This window comes from Lotus japonicus, chromosome 1 (assembly GCF_012489685.1).
Source record: "Lotus japonicus ecotype B-129 chromosome 1, LjGifu_v1.2".
Taxonomy (NCBI): Eukaryota; Viridiplantae; Streptophyta; class Magnoliopsida; order Fabales; family Fabaceae; genus Lotus; species Lotus japonicus.
Window position 1 is genome coordinate 98,879,055 of NC_080041.1, and position 9,237 is coordinate 98,888,291.

Below are 9,237 nucleotides of genomic sequence, written 5' to 3' on the forward strand. Positions count from 1 at the left end.
TGACACATCTCCACCACCTCAGATTCATGCTGCTGGAGAATAATGTGCCAAAAAACCTGGAAAGATGCAAATTGTTCAACTCTAAAGGAGAGAGGGGACGCATACCAAATGGCCATGGCCGCCGGACATCTCAAAAAGATATGATCAATGGTCTCTCGCTCGTGTCCGCAAAGGGAGCATCCCGGATCCGTATCTACATGGCGGCGGAAGAGCTGGTCGCGAACCGGAATAAAGCCACGGATAGCTCGCCAAGCGGTCTCCTTACACCTCGGTAATGCATTGGTTGCCCAGAATTTCCGCCAAAGCTTGGGCTGCAACGTCGAACCCGCTGTGGAAGAGGACGTAGCCACCTCCAAGGCTAACAAGCCGCACACGTAATTATAACCCGTCTTAGATGTATACTGCCCTGTCGTGGTGTGAGGCCATGCAAGGACATCATCACCACCGTGCGCCCCCAACGGAAGAGCTAGAATATAAGCTGCTGTTGTAGGATGGAAAACTTCCTCCACCACGTCCCTTCTCCACCTGTTTGGGCCCTTCTCAATCAAATCTGAGACCATGACAATGCCAAGGCTATCCACCACATCATGCCGGTAAGTGAGTGGCACACCATTTGGCAACCATTTATCTGTCCAAGCATGAACCTTTGAACCATCTCCTATACGCCAAAGCCCACCTCTCTCAAAAATCCAACTAGCTTTCAATATACTAGACCAAGCATAACTTGGCCTATACCCTTTTTTGGCTCCCAAAATCGATCCCCTCGGGAAATACACACCACTGAAAACACGGGCAAGCAAGGTGTCAGGTTGAGTATAGACTCTCCACCAGTTCTTTGCCACTAGGGATAAATTAAAGGACTTAAAATCTCTGAAACTTAGGCCACCATCAGCTTTATTCCTGCAAAGGTTTTTCCACCCCGTCCAGTGCAAACCACGCCTGGTAACATCACCACTCCAGAAAAACCTGGATATCATACTGTCTATCTCTGCACAAATACCATCTGGTAAGATAAAACAAGACATAACATATGAGGGGATAGCCTGAGCCACCGCTTTAATTAAAACTTCTCTACCTGCCCTCGAGAGGGCCTTTTCTTTCCACCCCTTTAACTTCTTCCAAACACGTTCTTTGACAAAATTAAAAATTTGTACTTTCGACTTACCAATAACAGTTGGCAACCCCAGATATTTGTCATAGCTCTCGACCGCCTTAACATTCAATAGCTGTTTTAGCTCATCAAATCTATTATCAGTCACATTTCGGCTTACTGAGAGCATGGACTTATCTAGGTTGATAACTTGTCCGGAAGCTCGCTCGTACGTAGCTACAATAGCCTGTAAAGTTCTTGCCTCATCCACATTTGCCCTAGCAAACACAATACTATCGTCTGCAAAAAGTAAATGAGATATAACAGGTGCCGCTCTGGCAACACGGATACCACTCAGGCTTGCAGACAAGACAGCTCGTTCAACCAAAGCTGAAAAAACCTCCCCACACAAAATAAATAAGTAAGGTGATAAAGGGTCCCCTTGTCGTAAGCCACGATCTGGGCTGAAAACAGTTTGGGGGTTACCATTAAGCATAATAGAAAAAGAAACAGTTGAGACACATCTCATAATCAAACTCACCCAATTCTGTGGAAACCCCATCTTTTCCATCACGGATCGCAAAAAGGACCATTCAATTCGGTCATAGGCTTTCGCCATGTCTAATTTCAGAGCCATAATGCCATTCCGGCCAGTAATTTTCTTCTTCATGTAGTGAAAGCACTCATGAGCAATAAGAGCATTATCTGTGATCAACCTATTAGGCACAAAGGCACTTTGTGCTTCACAAATTAAATCAGGCAAAATTAATTTCAATCTATTGGCAATCGTTTTTGTCACTATTTTGAAAATTACATTACATAAACTGATAGGTCTAAATTGGGTTGCATGTTCCGCCTTTTTTATCTTAGGAATAAGAACAAGTAAAGTATGATTGATGGTACCTAGTGATGCCTGACCCTGAAGAATCTGTAGGCAGAACCGCGCTACATCATCTCCAATCACGCCCCAAAATTTTTGATAGAAAAGAGCCGGAAAGCCATCAATCCCTGGAGCCTTTGTCGGGTGCATTTGGAATAAAGCCTCCTCCACCTCTTCCCTCGTGAAAGGGTCCGATAAGACAGCTAAGTGAGCTTGTGTTATCCTTCCCGATACCAGATTAGTGGCCTCCTCAATTCCTGATGGGTGTGATGTTGCAAAAAGTTGCATAAAATAGTCCATAAGGACATTGGAAATATCTCTATCGTTCTCAAACTCTCTACCGCGGTCATCTTTGATCAACTCTATCATGTTCCTCTTCCTTCTCTGGGACGCTTTCTGGTGGAAGAAACTCATGTTTTTGTCTCCTTTCTGAAGCCAAGTAGCTCTAGAGCGCTGGCTCCACCAAAGCTCTTCTTGCGCCAAGAGAGCCTCAAGCTCCTTTTCTGCCTCATGAGTTTCCTTAATCACCTGCTCGTTCTGAATCTGACGTTGTAAATCCTGGAGCAGACTTTGTTTATCTGAAATTTTTCGGGGGAGATCACCAAATTTTTTCCGTCCCCAGTCATCAAGCACTCCACTCACTTCTGTGAATTTTGCCAAAACATTTGTTGTATCCCGGCACCAAGTCTTCGTGATAATCTCCATGCACTCCTCCCCTTCTCTCAACCATAGTTCCTCAAAGCGGAACATATGAGCTCGCTTTGATTCCTTCCGAGCCCTGCGGGAACCACAAGTTAGTAAAATAGGATTATGATCAGAATGGTACCTCGGAAGATGGGACACCACCGTCACCGGCCAAAGCGCATCCCAAGCGTCATTTGTTAGGGCATAGTCTAACCGCTCCTGAATAGTTCTCGGAGCCGCACGTTTATTTGACCACGTGTACCGGTAACCTGTGAAATCTACCTCATGCAAACCCAGCTGAGCACACACTTGGGTCACCTTCTGGAGATGTCGCAAGTCAGGGAGGTCACCTCCTAGCTTATCTCTCGGAGAAAGGATATCATTAAAATCACCAATAACCAAACAAGGGCGTGACACATCTGAATGCAAACGAGTCACCAAATTCCAAGTTTGTTCTTTTAACCGGTCATCCGGAAATCCATACACAAAAACAACAGTCATCGGATGCTTGTCCTCAGGATGCAAAATAGTACATAGAATGTGATTAAGAGAAGCCTCCAAAATGTCCACCTGGAGCTCTTGTCTCCACCATAAGCATAGGCCACCCGCTCTAGAATGTCCGTGCCCCGCACATTGAACTGGAAAAATGTTTGTCAACCCTCCCATGCCCCTCTGATTTGCTGCCTCTGTCGTATACCATTTTGTCTCCATAGCAAACACCACGTCGGGAACTTTTGAACGAACAAGCCTCTTCAAGGCTTTAACTGCCGGCTGGTTCCCAAGCCCCCGGCAGTTCCAAGCTAGGATCCTCATTGAGGTGGGCGGGGCTGATCAACAGCCTCCGCCATCCCCAATCCAGAATCAGTGGTTTGCTTTTTCAAAGGTGGTGAAAACCCGGTGTGCTGCGGGCCAAACAAAGAAGAAGACATGGTGGTCCTTTTCCTGTGTTCGTTCTCATCTTGTGCTCCCCCTCCTTCACGGATATGAATCCCTCTTGCATTATTTCTCGGCAGCCTTTTCCATGGGCTATTATTCCCATGCACACGTTGGCTTCCAAAAATGTACTCATTACCAGCTTTTTCTTTTCCTGGCCTCTGATTCTTTTCGCCCTCCTCATCACTTGTCCTCTTCGTGTTCCTCTGGTCCTCTATAACATGCATATTGTCACTCGGATTCTTCCCTGTATTGCCTTCATCTTCTGTCCCCGTGACCAACCCCTTGGTATTTGGTTCGGATCCGAGCCCATCATGCTGGCCCTCTTCATCAAACTCCTCATTATCCTCCGGCAGGTCACCATCATCTTGGCGATAGTCCCGGCGATTGCCGCGGCGACGCTCCACCTCCCCGCGTAGCCACATACCAAACCGGTTTGGAGTACCATCATCCGGCAGCGCGCAATCAGCAGTCACATGGTCAATCATTCCACATCGGAAACAAAAGTTCACAATTTTCTCATACTTGAAAGATACCCGCAGCGGAGCACCTCCATGGCCAGCCACCATCTGCCCCCTCCTGAGCGGTGATGCAATGTTCAGCCAAACTCGGATGCGCAAGCTTACACCATACCGGCGAGCCTCGTACTTGTCCCACTCCATGAACCCTCCAAATTTCGCCCCCAGCGACCGTGCCATTTTCTCCGTCCTCATCGTGTATGGGAGCCCGTGTGCCTGGACCCAGATGGGGACTCGTGTAAGAGGGATGCTTGTCGGATTCACCGTGAGATCAAAGTTATTCAGTGCAATCAAGTGCCGGTTGAAGAGCCATGGGCCGGATCGGAGCACAAGCTCCTTATCCTTTTCCGCTGCAAAACGAAAGGAGAACAGGTTAAACCCCACATTCCTGATCTCAATACAGTTCCTGGACTCCCACAAGCGGAGCATCACGCTCCTGAAGATGCCCGCTTCCACTTTGTGAGGGGATAACACCTTGCCTATGAGCCAGTCGTTGACCCCCAGATCCGGGTCAACCTCCACCGGGCCAATGTCCATCACGGTTCCTTCGTCGCCATCAAGGTCAAAGTCTGGTTCCAAGTTTTCGTATGCCATTCCGGCCATGTTCCTCATAAGGTTGCAGGAAAAAAACTCCAGCAGAAAAATTCACGAACCAACGCGAGAAGAGAAAAAACCAAAACAAGATTTCAGAGGCACCAATCACAAGTAGACAGGGTCTCTGATCCCTATGAAGAGAAATTGAGAAGAATCAAAATTTGTCCATGTTGGCCATAGTCGGCGCCGCCATATCAAGTTACTATTAGGTTAATCAACCTCCTAATGACATGTTATATAGGTCATGTGTTGGTTTGACATGATCGATGGATGTAAAACATCATTTAAAAGATAATTATGAAGACTTTTCCTACTGTAACGAAAAAAAAAACTCGGATATAAATAACATGTTTCTCAAATTTATAATAGGGATAAAAAATTAAATATATAAATAAATGAATATTTATATAATTCTAAAATATTTAAAAATATAATATAATAAGTGTAATACTTTTATATTTATTTCAATGAAATTTCCTGTTAAATCTAAGTTAAAAAAATTAATAATTAAATTAAAGGTAAATAAAATTATTATTTTATCGATCAATCGCTTTATAGTTGAAAATGAAAGCTTTATCCAAGCCGGCAACTTGATAGTTAATTAATGGTAAATAATAGTGTGATTTAATTTCTTTCGGTACATAAAATAATAGAGTGCTTATGCTGACTTAGTTTGTAGTACTATTTTGTTAAAAGAAATGATTTTTTTAATTTTTATAACAAATGTAAATATACAAAAAAGGTGTTTCGTAGATTCCAATCAATTTGCGACACGTGTTGGAGTAAAGCTGTAGCTGAAGCAGTGGATATTAGTCGAATTTCGTGGATCGTACTGCAGTCTTATCTGTACGGTTCATACGGAAACAGCGACTGGTTTAGCGGGTAGCCTGTAACGTCTGTACTGGATGTAAGATATTGCACCACGCGCATCACACTGTCCACAACAACTTGTTCTGAACCATGGTTGCTTTAATTGGTTTATATTATGGCGTGCTTTTGGTTCAATAATGATATATACCCATCTCATTTTTTAAACACTATATTTTCACATCTTTTTATTTATATCTCTCACCTCTCATACTTTATCTCTCTTACATTTTTTTTTCTTCACATTTCTCTCCCCATTTCACCTCTTTCCACCTCAAAGAGAAGTGTGAAAGGAACATTTTCCCTTTTGGTTTATAGAATAAAGATTAATTAACACTCTTTGGGTGTAGCCACGAGAGAGAGATAGAAAGAAAGAAAATATAAGTGATAAATATGGAAAAATTTAACCTGCACAAGTAAAAACTTGTGTAAGGTTACAATGTAGCTTTTAACCTAAAATAGGAAGTTTTACATTTATCTTTTAATTAATTTCAAAAATTTGTTTTATCTTAATTTGTTCCTTTTCTCCCTCCTTCTTCACTAGAAAATATTTTCACCAACAGAAATCCATTAACCCTCCATCTTCTCTTACAAGCACAAAATCCTAGCTGCCACATCCTCCATCTCTCCCATGGTCTAGCCGCCACCACCACCTCCTTGGCCTTGCCGCCACACCACCTCCTTCTACCCCATGACCCCGTTTCCTTCCTTCTCAACCGCACCACCACCTCTTCTCCTTCTTTCCTCCACAAAACAGCTCCGCCGTCACGCTCCTCGCCTGTTCCAGCGCCGATTGCTCTAGATCTGAAGAGGGGAGGACCAACCACCACCACAAGCACCAGATCGGTGGTGGGTTGGGGTTGCCATGATTGGTTGTTGTTGTGGACTGGGGAAGACGAGTGGATGGCATGTCAAGGAGGGCCGACACGGCGTGGCACCGGCACCACGCAACTGCCATCGCGTCGTCCAGCGCACGCGCGGCCTCGTCCAGCACCGCTTCGTCGCGCCACCGCCACCATCCCTTCTCTCTCTAGGTTCAGATCACCAAGTTCGCACCTTTTTCTGGTGTTGCGATTTTGGGTTTCTGCGGTTGGGTGAGAGGCATATCGGAGCGATCTCCATCTTAAGCGCGCGGAACATCTGGATGATTAATATACCAGGTTCCTCTTTCTTCCAGATCTGTTTGAGCAACACATTCATGTAAAGATCTAACCCCATTTTTTCTGGGTTCAAGCTTTGTATTTCTGTAATTTATATTGATTTAGCAAAACAATTATGATATTGGAGAGCATGTTTTATTTTATGTTATATGTTTTTCCTCTGTAACGGTATATTCAAAATTTTCACTATCAAAATTTAGCAAAAATTTTATGTTCTTCCTCTGGGTTATTTTGTTTCAGATCTGTTATGTTGATGATGATGAACAATTCAAGTTTAATAGATCAATTAACTTAATTAAAATTATCACAAGTTAATTATTGTAATTAATAAATACGTATTTTTATTTATTTTTTAAAAACCGGCTAAACCTCCTATTGCAGGTCAAAAGTCACTTGTGCAACCTTACACAAGCATTCAATTGTGCACCGTAAATTCCTCCGATAAATATGATATATAATGTGATGTAATTAATCAGAAGAAAGAGATTGAGAGAAAAAAATGGTGTCTCAAGATGTTTGCATTATTTAATAAAGTATTATACTCAATATTTTCCTCTTAAAAACAAAAGAGGAGATAATATTTTCCTCTTAGCAACACACTTCTTCAAGGGAGAGTTAGTGAGGGTGAGAGAATAAATAGAGAGATTCAATTATTAAAGGGTTTTTGAACCCTATCTTCTGTTCAACTGTTATGGGTCTGACTATCGTTTTACACAAGTTAGGGGGATAATACTCAAAAGACATGAAACTTAATGGGAGCTTTCAAATTAAAATAAATTTATTTTATCTCTATTTGAATGCTCACTAAAGAATACAAAATTCTATGCCCTTACAGAGTTATCATTACTAAAAAGGGGAGATTGTTAAGATATGAACATCTAGATCAAATTGATTTAGTTTTGATGATAACAATTTTGCATTCATATAATTATTGAGAAATATGGAAATACTAATTTGTCTAAAAAAAAAGGTTTCAGGAAATATGAATACATGAATAAAAAGGAATGCAAAATTAAGTTAGCATTGTCTATCAAATCTGAGGGTAGTGATTACACCGTTTATCAAGCAATTTCAAACAAGTGTGAAGACCAGATCAATAAGCTCATCATCATGTGTCCTATTGTCTGCCAAATGTTGATGGAACGTCTACATCTTATGAGCGAGAGAAACGTCTACAAATCTTGGAAGTTAAATCTATGCTTATTCTACAATACAATAATCAAAATCAGAAATACTCCCGTTGAACCATAATGCACAACATGAATAAAGAATGAAAAGACATCAAGACAAGCAATATGCAATGACCAATGAGTCAAATCTTAAACTTGAATTTAAAATGAGGTCATTCGTATATCACTTTTCTGTACTACGTACACTATACCGTAACTAGAATAGGAAAATGTTGGAGAAACAGCTAGCCTGAGTCTATTAGAGAATTAAGGAAGAGCAGGGACTCGATTCAAGAATAAGAAAATATTGAAGTGCTCCTCTTGATAAACAATGCTTCTTCAATTTTGAGTATATAAGGAACACTTGGAAAATTGAATGGTGGGTGAGAGAAAGTAGATCTAAAAAGAATTATCATTAAGAAGAACTCTCAGCACCAAGACCTACATGTCAATAATCTTTTCTGGTCATCATATCAAGCACTCAAACCTGAGAACCTTTGCAAAATTAAGAGAACATGACGAATCATCTAGAAAAGGATATCTATATGGTGATTCTGAAAGTATGAAACATCAAGTGATCAAACTCATCAGATTGAGAGCATCCGCAAATTGGACCTTCGATGAAACAAGTTCCAAATCTAACAAGATCCATCACAAAAGGCATAAATGAAACAACGTTTATCACCATTATGCCAAAGAAGGAGGTAAAGATTGGAGAAGTAGCTAGTGCAATCATCTGATCAATCTAAAGATAGATAAAGACAACTATATCACATAGGAATCAAGATCTATTTTTTCATCTTGTAAATACTCTTAAAAGAATGTTTATAAGAATTCTAACCAAGAGTATAAACGTCTACCATTATCTCTCTTGAGAGATACAATGTATAAACTCCAACTTATTCTGGATAATTGAAGTCTGGATGTCCTCAATTTTTTTTGTTTCTTGTCCGTACAACAAAGGTAGTTATTATTGTCAGCAACCCACATCTATTCATGTCTCTTTATATTTGTAAAATCTGAAAATGCCCTTAAAAAATTTCACTCGCACTTTAGAGTACGTTTCACTTGCCTTTAAATAAAATTCATGAATATTAATTTTACGCACTTTAAAGACCAAAAATTGCAAATTCCAGTATTTTAGTCCCAAAAAATGATTTTTTTTTTCCTGTATCGGATGAAGACGAAGTGAACAACAAAGTTAAAGAGAAAAATAAAGTAATTGCTTGAATTAGTTTAAAGTGTACTTTAAAGTGCGTTTTAGTTGTAAAAAAACAAATCTGAAAACGACAATTGTAACGGTGACGACTAGCGATGGGGTGGACTGACGACAACAACAGAC